Raw genomic sequence first — 19,339 nt, 5'->3', positions numbered from 1 at the left:
TGATTTAGAAACTGTTACTTATCCCCTTTCCACCACAGTGTTTAAGAAATGGCACTCTCCTGGTGACAGCTTGGAAACTGAGTTTGAAGGAGAAAGCGAGTGTATGGATTATCCATTTAACCTGCTGTATCTGTTTGTCATGGAATACTGCACCTGGCGGCAATACTGTTGTAGGAAGAAAAGCCATTTCTGCTTGCGTGCCTCACGAGTGATAACTAAAACATGCTTCTTCCTTTACAACAATTATAAAGCCCTGGTAATACTGCCCATTGCCCATAATTTACACGTCTTTGTTTCTGTATGTGATGCACAGTGTTATCATTGTGTCAGTGAGATCTCCCTGGACAAAGGCCGGCTCTAGGCACCAGCGAAGGAAGCACATACTTGGGGCAGCAAGTTTTCAGGGGCGGCATTCCGGCCCACAGAGGAGCAGGCAGGGAGACCTGCAGAAGCCGCCTCGAGCTGCGAGCCCTGGGGTGCTGGGAGCTCTGCGGGCAGCCCCGAGGAACGGTCCCTGCTGGGGCACTTCCTGGAGGGCGGTGTGGGGTGGCTGTGGCTGCTGCTGGTGACTCTGAGCCTGGCAGCCTCTTCTTCGCCTTCGAGTGAGTGCAGCTCCCCTCTGGGCGGCCACCCCTCTCTGTGCGTCTCTCCCCCCCGCAACTTCCCCTTTCCCAACTATGGGGCCCCCCTGCCTGCGTACTCCACCCTGGCTGGCCACCTCCCGCCAGTGTTCTCTCCCCCGCAGCTCCGCTGCCTGTGAACCCCCCCTTGCCTGGCTGTCCCTCCCCCACCTGTGTGCCTGTGATGTAGTGTTGGTACCTTGCTGGTTGCTATGCTGGGCGGTGGGCTGGGGGTGACCTCTGCTGGTGGCTGTTTGTAGCACGGCCCAGCAGGACAGGGATGAGTCATTATGCAAGGGGCTCCCAACCTGTTGGACCAGTTGCCTCCCAGGGAGAGAAACGAAGGAGGGGAGGCCTTGCTGGGGGGCAGGGCTGGAAGGGAAGTGGATAGTTGCTGTCTGGTATCATGGAGGAAGCGGCCTAAGCAACGGGCTGGGATTTAGGGGCCCAGTCTCCCCCATCTCAAGGGGGGCTGAGGCATCCTAGGTCTGTCCTGTAACCAGATTACATCTGTGCTGTGCTGTATCCTGGAGAAGCAATAAATTCCCTCTATTCTACTGGCTGGCGGAGTCTGTTTGTGCCACTACGGGGGGGCAGGAGGCGGGGGAACCCTGACACGCTGCCACAGTGCCCCTGCCCACTTTTCTGCAACCCCCCCTCACTACTTCTCTCCTCTCTTCTCCTCCCCTCAGCCTCTCCTCAGCAACCCCGCACCCCACCTCCTGGCCCACTGCAACTCTGCTGGGACCCTGTCTCCTTCCCCCCCGACCCTGCCTCCCTGCCGCCCACCTGGATCCCCATCTCCTGTCTAGCTCGCTAAACAATCTCCCCACCCCCTACTCTCGGGGCCCTGAACCCTCCCCCCCCCCACACACACACCTGTCCAGGAACCTAGCCCCTTTGTGCTGTGTCCTGACAACCTCACCCCTGCCTGGGACCCAGGTGATTCTCCCTTCCCCTTTGTCTGAGGAATGGGAACTCTGGTGTTCCCAGTGCCCATGTCCCCAAGTCCCTTCCTGCCTGGGGCAGGAGAGATTTATTAAAATTGGAATTGTGATCCCATTTAAATAGGCTTTGTTTTAAATAATATACCTTTAAAATTAAATTAAAAATGATGGCCTAAATTTATCATAACCTATTTAAATAACTTATGAATTAATTAGAACTCCTATCAACTTTTAAAGACATTCTACCAGTTCACTAGTGTAAGTTACTGTGTAAGCACCCGGAACCAGTGTTTACATCAACAGTAGCATCTTCTGCAGGTGAAGAGAGAATGTTTTCATCACTTTGGTTTATTCAGCTAGTTCAATTCAATTATTAGTTCATTCACCATTGCAAAACTGAGAGTTGACGAAGCAGAAAAACTTGTTTTCTCTTCTCTCAGTAAAAAACTGGTTATGAGAGCATTCTAACATCTTGAAGAACATGATGATTAGAATCGATCTGTTAAATTCACTATGGATATTTCCTTTGTTTAATAAATGAATTTTAGATGCAAAATGTGTTTGGATACTTTTTTGTTATGTGTCCTTCACATTTAAGGTAGTTTTATTTCATACAAAAATTAAATGCTGGTTTAGTTTATTTTAAATTGAATTTCCGTCCAGACAGAAGTAGATGCAAATTGTATGTTTTTAAAAAAGTAGCCACCACTTATCAAATAATGAAGGGGGTAAAATCTGTCTCTTAAGTGTTCCTATTATACACCATTTTGTGATAGAATAAAAATGTAAAAATTAATAATCTGATTACATGTAAGTTATACAATGATTTGGGCATTTATTTAGTTGATAGCTGTACTGAGTGTATTCTCCTGGTTAGTCAATAGAAGCACCAAATTGGGCATAAAGGTCAACATGGTTTAAAGGTTGCTAATCAATAAGACTCAGCCATCCTTTTGGAAAATATTTTAAAAGTATAATTTAAATGATTAATTGCTCATTTAAACCAAGGTTTTCTGCTTGCTAGTTTAAATCATGATTAAAATTAGAGATGTAAATCAAAGCTATTTAAATCAATCCACCCTGCTTCAGAGGCTGTTTGGTCTGTCCCTGAAGGAGAAAGCACAGGGCTGCGCTCATGGAATAGGTCCTAGGCTAGTGGGGTTTTGTTGTCTGGTGCCTGTCTTGTTCTGGACAGTTGAGCTGGGGAGTTGAAACAAAAGTTCTCTTAATCCCTTTGAATTGTCTCATTGTATAGTGAGGCTGATTCTTGTCCATGGACACCAAGAGTCAGACAGCTTATGTGTTGGGGTTGGAGTCTGAGTGATTATAAGGCTTCTAATAATAAAATCCCTTTGCAGAGTGAGGAGTGGGACCGGGACTCCAGCACTAGGTGATGTGAACAGCTGCACGCTTTAGAAGTTGTTAACTGACTTGCTGTGGATGAACTTGCCCTCCCATTGTCCTCACGTGGGGAGTCCCTGGTGCTCTCCTAGGAAATAAAAATGCCCCGGGGTTTGGGCTCCTCCCGGAGCGTGTGCCCCACCCCCCAGCAAGCCATGCAAGCTGCATTTGCACATGCACTTTCCCTGGACAAAAAAAGGGAGGGGGGGCAAAAGATTTTTTTGCTTGGCGTGGCAAAAAACCTAGAGCCGGCCCTGCCCTGGACATTGGGAGACTGCTTACCCTAGCTGTAGAATAATAATTAAATCTGCAGTAGTAGCTGCCAACTTTGCTTTTCACCTAAAATAGAAGGGAGGGTTTGGCCAGCATGCATGGTTTGCTGTTCCTAGCTATGGATGTGCACTGATTTCTCCCCTTCATTTATCTCTGTGCTTCTATAGAGGGAGCTAACAATAATTAACAGAGCAGATGGGCCCCAGCTATGACATTCAGACCTGTAGCTCCATGCCACTCCACAAGAGGTGGGGCAATAAAACATCTTTGCTTAATCCCAGTTTTTGTGGTGGAAGTTTTCATGTCCAGGCCATTGTAGATAACAGTGGCAGTTATCTGATCATAGACTCACAGAGATGGAAGAGCCCTCAGGAGGTCATCAAGTCCAGCCTCCTGCCCAAAGCAGAACCAACCCCAACTAAATCAACCCAGACATGGTTTTGTCAAGCTGAGACTTAAAACCCTATAGGGATGGAGATTCCACCACCTCCATAGGCAGGGCTCGCCAAGCGGTGGTGAGCCCCGCTCGCCAGCTGCGCTGTTCGGTATGCTGCGCATGTGCAGACCCGCTGCGCGGCTGTGCCAGCTTGTAATCTACTCACTATCGGCGAGTAGATTACAGTAATTGTCAAGCCCTGTCCATAGGTAACCCATTCCAGTATTTCACCACCATCCTAGTGAAATAGTTTTTCCTAATATCCAACCTAGACCTCTCCCACAGTAACTTGAGACCATTGCTCCTCATTCTGCCATCCATCACTACTGAGAACAGCATTTCTCCATACTCTTTGGAACCTCCCTTCAGGAAGTAGAAGGCTACTATCAAATCCCCCCTCACTCTTCTCTTCTGCAGACTAAATAAACCCAAATCTCTCAGCCTCTCCTCATAGGTCATGTGCCCCAGCCCCTAATCATTTTGGTTGCCCTCTGCTGGACCCTCTCCAATGTGTCCACATCATTTCTATAGTGGGAGGCCCAGAACTGGACACAATACTCCAGATGTGGCCTCACCAGAGCTGAATAAAAGGGAATAATCACATCTCTGGATCTGCTGGCAATGCTCCTCCTAATGCACCCTAATATGCCATTAATCCTCTTGGCTACAAGGGCACACTGTTGACTCATCTTCAGTTTCTCATCCACTGTAACCCCCAGGACCTTTTCTGCAGAACTACTACTTAGCCAGTTGGTCCGCAGCCTGTAACGATGCTTGGGATTCTTCTGTCCCAAGTGCAGGACTCTACACTTTTCCTTGTTGAACCTCATCAGATTTCTTTTGGCCCAATCACCTAATCTGTCCAGGTCAATCTGGACCCTATCCCTGCTCTCCAATGTATCTACCTCTCCCCGTAGCTTAGTATCATCTGCAAACTTGCTGCGGATGCAATCCATCCCCTCATCCAGGTCATTAATAAAAATGTTGAACAAAACCGGCCCTAGAACCAAACCTTGGGGCACTCCGCTAGAAACCAACTGCCAACCTGACATCAAGCCATTAATCACTATCTGTTGGTCATGAAGAAGCCTTAGGACATTAATACATTTTGGAGAGTAGCCAAATTTGGGCAGCACCTTCAGGAGGGCTTTGCAACTGACAGTGTCAAAGGCCTTTGTGAAATTGAAGAAGGCCATGTACAGGTCTTGAGTTTGCTCTTGAGACTTTTTCTGGATTTGGCAGGTAACGTGGATCATGTCAGTCACCAGGATGGATGATCTAAAACTGCACAGAAATTTCTGCAATATTTCCTCAGCAAGGGGAAGAAATTAGTTTAAGAGGATATAGGCAAAAATTTTCCCTGCTATAGATAGTAAGGCAATGCCTCGATAATTTCCATCCTTCATCTCATCTTCTTTCTTAAAGATCGTAATGATTTTGGCATGTCTCAAGTCTTCTGAAATCCTCTCATTATTCCAGAAATGAAGAAAAAGTTATGATGCTTCCTTTTGGTTCTTCACCTCTAAACTTGTGGACTTGAGCTTGTATGCTATCTGGCCCTTCTGCCTTGTTCTTGGTTTGCATGATAGCTTATGTACTTCTTCGAGAGCAAGGAGGCCAGCAACATATTATCTTTTATGTTGCTAAGGTATAGATTTAATAGTAGCATAAGAGACACGTGTCTCTTGGTTCAGGAGTAACTTGAAATACTCCTTCCTTCTGACTTTTATGACTTTACTGTCCTTAAAATACATTGACATGTCTGGGGCTTGGAGTGGTGTGGGACCATGGGAACATGGACCATAAAAGGTCCCTATTGGCTGAAAAAAGCTCTTTGTCACATTTATCAGTGTAAAGCTCAGTCACCATTTATTTTGAAGACATAGATTTTCCTTTTAGACTTCATCTTTGAGTTGCTTGTATAACTCTTTCTTCTGCTGGTGTAAAATGTCATTTTGCCACATTCAATGAGCTCTTCTTTTCTGGTTTAGCAGGCCCTGAATCTCAACATCATATTCATCAAACCAGTCTTGGTAACCATAGCCAATGGCTTTAGCACATGCCAAGAGAATATATAAAACTACCTGGAGATATCCTCGCTTTAGGCATTGTCACCGTAACTATGTCATTGTCAGAGCGTAAGATCAGAAGCATGTCTGCATCATGAGGGCCATGTATGCAACACCAGATCACCTCAAGCAGGTAAAATCGTATGGAAGAAATTCAGTGTCAAGTTCCTTCATGATATAGTGTCTGAGGGGAACTCTAGCAGTGTTTCCAAGAGAGGTTTACTGATATGCCTACAGTTGAGGATAATGAAAATTTCTGGAAGGGATTAAAGGCTGCCATTCTCTCAGCAATAGGACCTCCAGGTGCTACTGTGATTTATAAATATTAATCGGATTCACATTCCCAAATGGCTTAGTGTTCAGATTTGATTTTTTTCAATTTCCAGGCCTTGAAATAGATTATGCAGATCTTACGAATCTGCTATTCCCTGCCCAGTGAGAACCGTAGAAGAAGAGTAAAATAGCTACAGAACATGCTAGGTACAGCTGATCTATCAGAAACTCTCCACTCATTTAGTACCAATTGCCAGGATAGAGGGGGACCAGTGTTGCCAGCCTGACACCCACACAAATATGTCCCACCAATACACTAGCTGTCCTCCTGGAGGCACAATGTATTCCTTCCCCCATAGCACTTATCAGTTGCAGCAAATAAATAATCTACTCTTCAGTGTTTTTTTCCGGAAATTAAACGTTAAAGGTCTAGAAAACATGTCCTGTGAAACAAGATGGAAAAAATGGGTTTATATAGTCTGCAAAAGAGGTAACTGAGAGAGGACATGATAACCATTTTCAAGTACATGAAAGGTTGTTACAAGGAGGGAGAAAAGTTGTTCTTCTTTATCTATGAGGATAGGACAAGAACCAATGGGCTTAAACTGTAGCCAGGGAGATTTTAGAATAGACTATATGGAGCTATACCTATCTCATAGAGCTGGAAGGGACCTTGAGAGATCATCAGGTCCAGTCTGCTGCCCTCACAGCAGGATCAAATACCATCCCTGATAGATTTGCCCCAGATCCCTAAATGGCCCCCTCAAGGATTGAACTCACAAGCCTGGGTTTAGCAGGCCAATGTTCAAACCACTCCCCAAATGGATGGACATTAGGAAAAACTTCCTGCCATGGAGGTTAAGCGTTGGAATAAATGGCTTAAGAAGGTTGTGGAATCTTTATAATTGGAGAGTTTTCAGAGCAATTCAGAACACCACCTGTCTAAATAATCCTTAGTCCTGCCATGACTAAGGTCCCTTCCAGTGATATGATTATCTGATTGCGGGCAGAAAATAAAAAACACTCAAAAGATTAAGGGCTTTATGTGCAAATACTGACTGAATCCAGCAAAACAACATCGTTCAATAGAAGTCTTCTGTAGGGAAAGAGCAAATAACTACCCTGTCCTCTATTTAATCTTAAGGGGTCCTATGCAGCCTTCTTGACCTCGGGCATTACACTTCTCTGAGTGGAATAAGGCTCTAGGTTGGAGATTGGCCTCGCTTCCCAGTCTGAACTGATAAAAGCATCGGGAGGCTTGGAAGTATAACCCATGCTAAAATGATGTGGCTGTTTGTCTTCCTCTGCTGGCAAAAAACAGTTGTGAAGCTTTGTGAGTCTGGTACATCCTCTAATCCTGTGGCTCCGGATTTTTTTTTTTTTTTTTTTGCACTGTGGCTTCTCACAGCTAAATACTGTGGTCTTTTAACCAATTCAAGACACTAGATTAAAAAAGTCAGGCCACCAGATTCAAGAGGCACAGTAGAGTTTGGATGACTTTGGAAAGCTGTTCAGCTTTAAATGGTTTGTCATAATATGATCTACTCTGGGTTTTTGAAACTATAATTTGAAAAAGCAGATTTTTTTGGCATGCTCAGACACAGCCTAAGATTTTAGTGAGAAGAATGGGCTCTTGTAAATAAAAGTTCTTTAGCTCTTGTACTTGCTTGGACAAATGTCCTGACCCAGATGCTGAGCCATGTGGGCTTTGTGAGAGGATGGGTCATGTGTGACCTGGTACCTGACTGAGCCACATGTGGAGATGAGTAATTGCTGTGTTAGGCTACAGCCAATACCCAAGCCAGCAGCTGGTCTAGTGACTCTCAGGACAGGTATAAAAACCTCACAGAAGGAACACCAGTTCATGCTGCACTAATGCATGGCATGGCTTGGAATGCTTGATAGCGGTACCAGACTCCCCAACCCCTAGCCTGCTCCATCCCTGCTCTTTCTTATAATCCAGCCTTGTCCTTACTTCTGCTCTTGCTCCAGCCTAGCTCCCAACTCCCTTCTGACTTCTGCCAACTGCGACCACTCTGAATTAGTCTTAACTGTCATTGTTCCAACCAGTAGGCATGACTATGCTCCCTTGGGGTTCTGGTGCTATCACTGGATTCAGCAAGCTGCAGCGCTAAATACTTAGTCATCTTAACTTGTTCTAGCCACTAATTCTAGATATGAGCCATAAAATATACCCATCACTCTATTGTTGGCCTTTTCCCCTTTTCCATCCAGCTGGATTGGAATCTTTACCAGCTTCTCCTGCTCATTGTATGCTGCATTGTAGGCTTAGCACTTAAATTTCAAAGATGCACCTGTCTCTCCTTCACTCCACTTCTTTGATCTGCTGGTGCTGCAGCTGCCACAGGCAGGAATCTCTCTTTGCCCTTTGCTCCAGCAGAAGGTTTGCTGCAGAGGTTTCCTGCTAAATGCTCCCCCAGCAGGGAAGCTCTTTTCTGGAGGCTCAGCACCTGCAGCGTCAGTAGCAGTGTAGGATGCAGACCCTATAGATAAGATGCAAGTTATTTTCTAAGCCTAGAAAATAGTCTTATTAATTGAAAAAACAAAAGTAGGAACATAGATTAATCCCCCCCCCCCCCCACAATCATAGCTCCCTCATGCACATGTAGAGAGCCACGGCTCACAGGTCAGGAAGCACTGCTCTAAACAAATGGTTTAGTCCTTTTGCTCGACCAATCTAGGCCAGTGAAGGGTAACCTAGGCTAGGGACCACTTGAGTGGCCTTCCTTCATGTCAGTGGGCCACAAGATTGTCGTAACCAAGATAGTCTCCTGGGAGAGGCTAGTTTTGCTAACTGCACTTGTGTAGCTAGAATTTGCAGGGTGTGAATCATAACTGCACTTTGGATGCAGAGGGAGTGCATGCACGGCTCTCACAATGTTGTATGCAATCAGCATTCAGCTCACTTCATGTGCCTTTGCTTTACATGCGTGTCACTTTTGTAATAACTTTAGGAAAAAAACTATGCAGGCAAAAAGCATCAGAATCTGGCAACTTTGTGCATGGGCAACACTAAACAAAACATCTCATGAGCTACATATAGAACCCCAATGGACCAGAGATTATTGCCCACCATTGATGTAGGCTCATGTTTTTAGGGATTGGACCCTATGAACTATAATGGGTTGTGGGAAGGGGAGATGTTCAGAAGGATTTAATTTTTATGATGAATTTCAAAGCTTAACATAGTATCACACTGGTCAGTTTACATCTGTATAGTAAGGCTTTAATGGATGGAATTGGAACAGTTACACACTGTGCCAAAGGCCTGTTAACTGTGAATGGAGATTCTGCTTTAGCTCATGTGGGGGCATTTGTTTCTGGAACATGCTTAAAATTCTAGACTAGCCCTCTGAGCTTTATTGATCCTGTCTGCACTGCATGCATATCTGCCTGGCAATGAGCTCCCAAAGTCCTAATGATTGATTAGCTGGAGAGGAGTCTCTTGAGTTGTTACAAAGGCCTACTCAGAAATCTGGAGATGTTGTGCCCAGGACGTTCAAACTGTGATTGCCTTTGGGAAGAGGATTCATGGAGGAAATGGCAGCCCCCACAAGGAATAAAAGGTGAGTTGTTCAAAGATAGACATTTGTGTAATATCTCATGAGGAGAGTTGTGAATTCTCTCAGACCGAATGCATTGGGACGCCAATGTCGCAAATGGTGCCTGGTCCATCTGGCAGAGTTGGCAACCCTACTCCTGAGTAGAAGATGCTCAGTATGCTCTTTCCTGTGTGGAAGACACGTGAGCTTCTTGTCTTTAAACTGCTAGACTGGATCCTGACTGCATTTTCCTTTTAAAATCCATCAGTTTGTCCAAAACCCACAAACCACTCTTCATGCAACAATTACAAGAGCCAGCTTGAAGAATATCAAAGAGAGCACCAGTAAATGGTAAGACATGATTCTTTGATTACCTAACAAATCCCAGTAAGGAACTATTCTATGTTGTGGGCAGGATAACTATTGGCTCCTGAATCTTACACAGTGTTGGATTCTGGACTTGCAGAATTCCTTCAGGCCAGGAACAACCCATCTCATTGTGTGGCCCCATGATTTTGTTTATTTTGTAAGTATCCCACCTGGATGTGGTGTTGCGATCTGAGACCTACAAGACAAGCTGGGAGAAAGTGAATTTCTTTCTCTCTGTATGTATGTATGTATTTCTTGGGTTGGGCTACCCTCCTCCCACTGCTGTGTATCGCTAGAGGGATGAAGTATGGGAAGTACCCCCCTGCTCAAGGAAAGGTATGCAGTTCTTGTAGCTGAGGCACTGGGCTGGGATCCTCTAGCTCTGACAGCCCTGTGCTGGCACAGACTGCCTTCTTCCCTGGGTCAGGTCACTGGATCTCCCTGTGGAGAGGTAAGCTGCACTGGCTGCCCTAAGGGCTGGGCACTGTCTCTTACTTGCTGTGTGTGCAGTGCCTCACATAGCGGGGCCTCAGGGAGCCAGGAGATCAGAGCCTCCCTCCCCCACCCATACTCTGCGTTCATGATAGGCAAACAATGGGCAAGCTGCCTGTCCTGAAGGGCCCCAGTGCCAGCCCCTACCTCCGCCCTAGCAGGCGTCTCTGCGTTGCCATGGAGCCCCGGCCTGCACCAAAGCTCCCTGCTGCAGGGTTGGCTGCCCTGGTTGCTATGGGAACAAAGATAACAGGCAGGCACTGGCAGCCAGAGGGTGAGGCTGTGGGGCTGCTGAACCCACTGCAGCAACAGGAACTGACCATGTAAGTGTCCAGCCATGCGCTTGGGGAGACCACCAGTCCTGTCTGCAGGGATGCCAGGGAGGGGGGCCGAGCTCCAGAGAGCCAGGCCCCACTTTGCAGGGCATGCCAGGGATTGCTCAGCACAGAAATGACGGGGGGTGGGAGGGCAGAGCTCTGAGGACCTGGGCCCCACTCTGCAGGAAATGCCAGGGAGGGCTCAGCGTGGGGGTAGGGGGTAGAGCTCTGGGGAGCTGAGCCCTGTTCAGCAGGATATGCCATGGAGGGCTCAGATACTCAGAGGTATTTACGTGCCTAATGCCTGTTGAAATAAATGGGAGTTAGGTGTTCAAATGTGTATGAGAATCTGGGCCTGAGAGTCTTTCTCCAATGGGCTTTGGATCCAGCCCTGCAAAAATGTGCTGTTTTCCTGGCCCCATCTGTTGACCTTTGCACCCAATCCTAAAACAAATCTCTATTTGTTTTGCTTCCACCTCTCCTTCCCAAAGCTGTTAGCCTTATGAGAGATTTGGATAATTCAAAACCCTTACTAACATATTCCAAGGTTCAAAGCTAGTTTTATTCAAGCCAGAGACAAATGGCTTTAAATAAAAAAGGACTTGAGGCATGTTAAAAAGCCTGAAGAGCAGAGATCTGTGAAAGGGAAAGGAAAAATATAAATACTTTAAAAATGGGCTTAGATGTCAATTATAGGTGTTCCATGAAGTCATGAAATTTCAGCTCTGTAGTAGAACTTGGGAGGAAATGCTCCTGCATTGTATTTCTGCTGCTTTCTAATTCATATCAGTGTCAGATAAGTATTGAAGTTTAAAGGAGTAACAGGGGGATGTAATCTGAGATTCCTAATTAGTAATCTGAGCTCCTGCAAAGTTTGTTTCTGTAATAAATTGCAGATTGACAGTAATAAATTGTAAAATCTTAGCCTGGAATGTAGAGGTGGAGGGCCATGCATCCCAGACTGCAAGGTTTGATGTAAACTGCAGTCAGCCATATAACTGTTAGTGAGAAGGGAATGAGAAGAATTATAGTGGTTGTTTTATTAATATTTGTCAATGCTTCTTGTAATTACAAATAAGCAGTTAATTTCTAGGCAGGAATTGTGGTATTGCTATTTAAACCTTAACACAAGGTTGTCTAACTGAATGAAATACAGGCAGTCCCCAACTTACGCGGATCCGACTTATGTCGGATCCGCAGTTACAAACGGGGCTGCTCCGGAGTACACGGACTGCGGGACCTCTTGGTCCCGCCGCCCGTGTACTCCAGGCAAGAAAAGCTGCTCCGCGTCTCCCTGGTCTGCAGACCAGGAAGACGCGGAGCAAAGCCGCTGCCCGAGCCCGCCCCCCCCCCCCCCCCGAGGCTTTGCAAAGCCGCGGGGGGGCTCGGGCAGCGAGGCTTTGTCTACTGGAGCAACCCAGCAGCACCCCAGCTGCTCTGCCCCAGGCGTCCTGATTTAGCCGCTGCTGAAACTGACCAACTGACTACAGGAAGCCCAAGGCAGAGTTGCCCTGCCCTGGGCTTCCTGGAATCAGCTGCTGATCAGTTTCAGCAGCAGCTGACTTGGGGACTTGGGGTTCTTAAGTTGATTCTGTATGTAAATCAGAACTGGCGGTCAGTTTCAGCAGCGGCTGAATCTGGACGCCAGTTCCGACTTGCATACAGATTCAACTTAAGAACAAACCTACAGTCCCTATCTTGTACGTAACCCGGGGACTGCCTGTAGTTTGATAGATCTTGGTTAACATTTTTAACAAATCTGTTAATGAACTCTCCAGCAAAACAAAATAGAACAGTCAAGTTAATGAATTACTGCAGAAGGATGGTTTATTCCAGAGTAAGGAGGAAAGAGGGAGAATTCATTGTGTGATTATGAGCAGGGCTGTACCCATGACCTGTTCTGTAACCAGAGAAAGAGCTGGATAGTCCTTTGGCCCACAGCACAGACTAGCTTGAGCTTGGAGGTAAGAAAGATTTAAGTCCCTCCCTTTCTGGGATAGAGGGTACTGGGCTCTAATGAAGTGTTACGGATTGGAGGAAGTGTAGGCTGAAGTATGTATGACTGGTAGCAGCTAAAAAGCAACAACAGTCAGGCCCATGACTGAGTTATATTTAGATTTTGAGTGTGCATGCTGTTAAAAACAGAGGACAATGATACCTACCTGAGTCCTGCATGGAGCTGCTGAAAATCCGTTCTATTAAGTAAATAAGAGCTGAAATGCTAAATCATTGAATGGGAGTGACTTATTATTTAGGCTAATGAGTGGATGTTTAGTTTGTACCATTATTTCTTGGTCTGTGTTGTTTTGAGTCTGTATCCTACATTTAAGAGCTGCCAAAATTTACTCAGGTGTGCTGAAAGAAGTGCAAGGGGTAGTGAGAGAGTGAGAACTTTCCTACGCTGCATAGGAAAGATAGAAAGTGTGGCAAAAGACTGCCTTGGCTTAACCAAGAGATCTTGCATGATCTCAAAATAAAAAAGGAGTCATATAAAAAGTGGAAACTAGGACAGATTACAAAGGATGAATATAAGCAAACAATGCAGGTATGCAGGGGCAAGATTAGAAAGGCAAACGCACAAAACAAACTCAAACTAGCTAGAGACATAAAGGGTAACAAGAAGACATTTAATAAATATATTAGAAGCAAGAGGAAGACCAAGAACAGGGTAGGCCCACTGCTCAGTGAGGAGGGAGAAATAATAAAAGGAAGCTTGGAAATGGCAGAGGTGCTTAATGACGTCTTTGTTTCCGTCTTCACCAAGAAGTCTAATGATGAAGGAATGCCTAACATAGTGAATGCTAGTGGGAAGGGGGTAGGTTTAGAAGATAAAATAAAAAACAAACAAGTTAAGAATTACTTAGAAAAGTTAGATGTCTGGAAGTCACCAGGACCTGATTAAATGCATCCTAGTCTATTCAAGGTATGTGAGCCTTTAGCTATCATATTTGAAAAATCATGGAAGACAGGAGAGAGTCCAGAAGACTGGAAAAGGACAAATATAGTGCTCAGCTATAACAAGGGAAATAAGAACAACCAAGGAAACTATATACCAGGTTAACTTCGGTGCCAGGAAGATAATGGAGCAAGTAATTAAGGAATTCATCTGCAAACCTCTGGGATACAATAAAGTGATATGTAACAGCCATCATGGGTTTATAAAGAACAAATCATGTCAAACTATTCTGATAGCTTTTTTTGATAGGATATCAAGCTTCGAGGATAAGGGAGAAGCAGAGGATGAAGTATACCTACACTTTAGTAAGGCATTTGATGCAGTCTTGCATGATCTTCTTATCAATAAATTAGGCAAATACAACTTAAATATAACTGTTGAATATTTTCATCAGTGATTTAGATGATGGCATAGAGAGGATGCTTATTAAGTTTGCAGATGATACCAAGCTGGGAAGGAATGCAACTGCATTGGAGGATAAAGTCATAATTCAAAATGATCTAGATAAACTGGAGAAATGATCTGAGGTAAATAGGATGAAGTTTAATAAAGACAAATACAAAGTACTCCACTTAGGAAGAAACAATCAGTTTCACACATACAGAATGGGAAGCGATTGTCTAGGAAGGAGTCCTGCAGAAAGGGATCTATGGGTCATAGTGGACCGCAAGTTAAATATGAGTTAACGGTGTGACACTTGCAAAAAAAAAGCAAACATGATTCTAGGATGCATTAACTGGAGTGTTGTAAGCAAGATAAGAGAAGTTATTCTTCTGCTCTACTCTGTGTGATTAGGCCTCAATCGTATGTGGAGAAATTGGAGAAGGTGCAGAGAAGAGCAATGAGAATTGATTAAAGGTCTGGAGAACATGAGCTATGAGGGAAGTCTGAAAGAATTAGGCTTGTTTAGTTTACAGAAGAGAAGAGTGAGAAGGAGATGATCGTGATTTTCAAGTATCTAAAAGGTTGTTACAAGGAGGAGGGAGAAAAATTGTTCTCCTTGGCCTCTGGAGATAGGACAAGAAGCAACGGGCTTAAACTGCAGCAAGTGAGGATTAGGTTGGACATTAGGGAAAACTTCCTAATGGTCAGGGTGGTTAAACACTGGAATAAATATCTCTGGAGATATTTAAGAGCAGGTTAAATAGACATCTATTGGATGGTCTAGACCAGGGTTACTCAACTTTGGAAGCCCCGGGGGCCACAATGACACTCTCAGCACATGCTGAGGGCCGCGACGTAAGTGTGGTTGCATGTACATGTAAATATGCAAAGGTGTAGTCTTTCCTTAACAACACAGAGGCCCCATTTAAGTCAGTTCTGCTGATATTAATAAAATGCAATATTTACCCAATTTCCACCCATATAATAGCACTTTTAATGAGCAATGACAGTCCAGTAATTTAACTATTAAAGCACATATCAACAGAAGACCATTATGTTGACTACTTTTCTGTTTTGGCTCCCACCTGCAGGCCGCGTGTTGAGCCCCACGTAAACCCAGACCACACCATGGGCCTCTTGTGGCCTATAGGCTGTGTGTGGAGTAGCCCTGCTCTAGACGGTGCTTGGTCCTGCTGTGAGGTCAAGGGACTGGAATCAATGACCTCTTGAGGTTCCTTGCAGTTCTAGTATTGTATGATTCCCTTCTGCCTCCCTGCTGGACTGCTCTTCTCATACAGTCACTGACCTGCTGCTCTTCTTGCTCTGTTGGAATAGGGAGGTAAAGTCTAACTCAGCCTTACTCAGAGGAATGCTAAACAGTGAGATGCTCACATGGGGAATTGGCTGCTCTCTTTCTTAAACACAGAGGCTACGTCTACACTGGCACCTTTTTCCGGAAATGCTTAAAACGGAATACTATTCCGTTTTCAGTTTTTCCGGAAAAGGAGCATCTACATTGGCCCCGGAGTTATCGTCGTAACGAAGCGCTTTTCTGGAAAAGCGCGTCTACATTCGCGGCGCGCTTTTCCGGAAAAGCAGAAGCCCGGAGCCATTTTGAAGAGGGCAAAGGCCACCAGACCTTTCTGGGGGTGGGGCCAGAGCGCCGTTCAGACACGTAGTTAAAGGGGTCTCACCGGGCAGCTGTTGGTCTCCTGCTCCCGTGCCTTGGGGCCTCTGCCAGGGACTGACACCCTTCGCAGGGTCTGTGGTTGCCCTCTGACTTTTGGGGACACCACCCTTTGGCCCCCAACTGCTTTTGCCTGCGGGTTTTTTTTTTCTGCCCTGCTCTGTCTGCTATGGAGCCATGGGTGGCCATGTGCCTGGTCAGGCCCCTGTTGGGGCTGTCCAGGTGGCTGCAGCTCGTGCTGCAGGCCGGTGCCATGCTGTTCATGGACCAGGAGGCAGAGATCGCCTTGGACTCCCTCACCAGGGAGGCCGTGGCAACCGTGTGGCATCAGCACCCGACCGTAGACCGGCCTGTCTGGAGTTTGGAGAGCAGCACCGACTGGTGGGACCGGGTGGTCCTCGGACGATGGGACGACCACCAGTGGATCCGGAATTTCCGAATGAGAAAGCGGACCTTCCTACAGCTGTGCACCTGGCTCACCCCCGCGCTGCAGAGAGCCACCACCCGGCTGCGGGCACCCATCCCTGTGAAGAAGAGGGTTGCCATTGCACTCTGGAAGCTGGCCACACTGGACAGCTACTGCTCGATGGCCCAGCAGTTCGGGGTGGGAAGATCAACCGTCGGAGTGATCGTCGTGGAGGTAAGTCCCAGGGGGAGTGGGATGGGGGGAGGGTGCTGCACTCCAGGCCCAGGGACAGCCAAGACTCCCGGCTGGGTCGTCCAGGGGTTTGGGCCGCCCCTCCCTTGCACAGGCCCGGTGTGTGTGTGTGTGTGTGTGTGTGTGTGTGTGTTTGCGAGAGGACAGAGGGAATCAAGGGGAGGGGCCCAAGGGAGCGCACACTCACCCCTGGCTGTATGTGATGTGTTCCCTTGTGTTTCTCTGCACCCTTCTGCAGGTCGTCCACGCCATCAACGACGTCCTGCTCCCGCGAATCATCCGCCTGCGCAACGTGGATGATACCATGGCCGGCTTCGCTGCCCTCGGTTTCCCCAACTGCGGGGGAGCCCTGGACGCCACCCACATCCCCATCCGGGCCCCGGAGCATCGAGCGGCCCATTTCATGAACCGAAAGGGGTACTGCTCCATCGTTCTGCAGGCCCTCGTGGACCACCGGGGCCGCTTTGTGGACATTTACGGGGGCTGGTCCGGCCGGGCACACGACGCCCGCATCCTCCGGAACTCTGGACTGTATCGCAGGTTGGAGGCGGGCACCTACTTCCCCCCGGCGGGACTTGACTGTCGGGGATATACCTATGCCCATCTGCGTCGTCGGGGACGCGGCCTACCCCCTGATGCCTTGGCGAATGCAGCCTTACACGGGGCAGCCGGACCAGAACCGGGCCCGGTTCAACGACCGCCTCAACCGGGCCCGAAACCCAGTGGAGCTGGCATTTGGACGTTTAAAGGCCCGCTTCCGTTGCTTGCTCACCCGTCTCGAGATGGGTGAGCAGAATGCAACGGAGGTCCTGGCCACGTGCTGCGTGCTCCACAACATTGTGGAGCGCAGTGGGGAGGCCTTCCTCCCTGCATGGATGTCAGCCGAGGCACAGACCTTGGAACAGCCCGACACAGCTGCCGTCCGCCAGGTGCGCCAGGATGCGGTGCACATCAGAGAGGCCCTGGTGGACATGTTTGCCCAAGCCCCGTAGTAAGGTCGCCTGGGTCTCCCCAGACTACTCCCGCCCATCCCCTACCCTTCCCCACCCCCTCCCCTTACCTCCCCTCCCCCCAATTGTAAAGCGTCGGGTTAAAGCATGTCGGCCATCATCGAGTCTGTTCGTCGGGTGCGTCGGGCTTAGTTAGGGTTTTTCTTTTTAGCTTAGGCTAGGGTTTAGGCCACCATCGCTGGTCCCGAAGAACAGCCACGAGGATGCGGGGTTTGTGCGGAAGGCTGAAGTCAGCGTACCTGATTCCAGTCATCTTCCGTCGAGGGATCTCCTGGCTGTTCCTCTCCTGAGGCCCGGAAGGACCAAAGGATTGAGGTGGCCAGCTTCACCGTCATCTTCCGTCGAGGGATCTCCTGGCTGTTCCTCTCCTGAGGCCCGGAAGGACCAAAGGATTGAGGTGGCCAGCTTCACTGTCATCTTCCGTCGAAGGATCTCCTGGCTGTTCCTCTCCTGAGGCCCAGAAGGATCAAAGGATTGAGGAGGCCAGCAACACCACAATCGTCCTCCCTGCGCCTAGACTATGTTTAATTATCTGTTGTGTGCATCTTGTAACCGTTCTTGCTAGTTTGTTATCTATGTAAATATAGTTTGTGGTTTACATTTTACTGAAAAGTGTCAGCATTTATTTCTGCGCCACAAACCACTGACCACTTACGAAGGGCCCCTCCCAGAGATAGAGTACAGATTTCATTCTCCACAGTTTGCCACCATGTTAAATTTAAGTGGCTACTTGGCATCTCACATCATTTCGTACTCTACCTAGAGTTACACAATACCCAACACAGGAATGAACAGCAAAACAGAGAACTGTTTATTTACACGGGGGGGGGGGGGGCAGTTACTGGGACGGGCGGCCCCTGCGAGCGCTCCTCCGGGGCCAGCCTGCCCACATTGGGCAGACTGCGTCGGGGCAGGCTGTACGCGGAGGTGGCCAGGGGCAGGGGCAGGAGCTGGGATAGGAGGAGGGGCAGGAACAGGGGCAGGAGCTGGGATGGGAGGGGTCATGAGCTGTGCTACGGGAGGGATGGCGGGGGCCTGGGCTCTGCCCATGCCATAGTGAATCGCATGCACAATATGTGCCGTCAGCGTGTCCATTGTGGTGCGCATCCCTTGGCATTTGTCCAGGAAGGCAGCCCAGCCGTCCTGCCGCCACTGTAGGTCCCCCTGCACCCGCTCCGCGATGGAGGCCTGGATTGCCTCCACGGCGTTGACGTGCCGGCGAAGCAGCTGGTCCCTCTGCCGGAGCCTGTGCCTCTGGGGTTGGCCTGCTGGGGGTGCCGCTGCTGCTGCAGTGGAGGGTCTGGTGCTGGGTCCCGCTGCAGGGAAGAGAAGAAAGGATGGGTCAGTCAGGCAGGCCGTCCACTGTCCCCACACCGCATGCCCTTCACCCCTGAGCCCAGGTGACCCCACAGTTGTGTGGCTTGGGCCCACTTGGTTCCCCTCCTGCCCCCGTGTTGTATGTTTGCAAGGAGGACCGCCCCTGGAGTAGGGTCCCCCCTCCAGTACTGTAAGCACCGGTCTGTATCCTGGCCCCGTGGAGGGCAGGAGGGTGCTTGTGCTGCGTTTACTTGTGGAACTCCCTGCCGGTGGAGAATGTGAAAAGCTTTGGGCTAATCACTGGTGGTAGACAGGGAGCGAGATGCATCCCCACGCAGTGCCTGGGAGCACATCTGGCAGAGGCGGTCTGGGCTCTCAGATCCCCTCGCGTGGGATATCTCCTGGACGGAACCAGAAGAGTGACTGGGTGGGGGGATAGTCCATACTTGCAGCAACACTCAGGGGCCCTTCCCCCTCCCACTATCCGTCCCGCAAGCCCGGTAGCCCAGAGACATGTGTGGCCACAGTGGGGACTTCCCTCGGGGAGGCAGCCAAGGCACCGGGAGC

The 19,339-nt window shown here is 48.2% G+C and overlaps 1 protein-coding gene across 1 annotated transcript in view; it reads left to right on the top strand.

The window, feature by feature from the left end:
* Positions 1-19,339, top strand: part of HYDIN (HYDIN axonemal central pair apparatus protein) — a 389,718-nt gene that overhangs the window by 46,831 nt on the left and 323,548 nt on the right. Inside the window, exon 3 of the mRNA XM_075940644.1 lies at positions 39-9,933. The gene's annotated coding sequence lies outside the window, so the exon portion shown is untranslated. The remainder of the gene's footprint in view (positions 1-38; positions 9,934-19,339) is intronic.

The sequence above is a fragment of the Pelodiscus sinensis genome, chromosome 12 (assembly GCF_049634645.1).
Source record: "Pelodiscus sinensis isolate JC-2024 chromosome 12, ASM4963464v1, whole genome shotgun sequence".
Lineage (NCBI taxonomy): Eukaryota > Metazoa > Chordata > Testudines > Trionychidae > Pelodiscus > Pelodiscus sinensis.
This window is presented reverse-complemented; position numbering and strand designations above follow the sequence as displayed.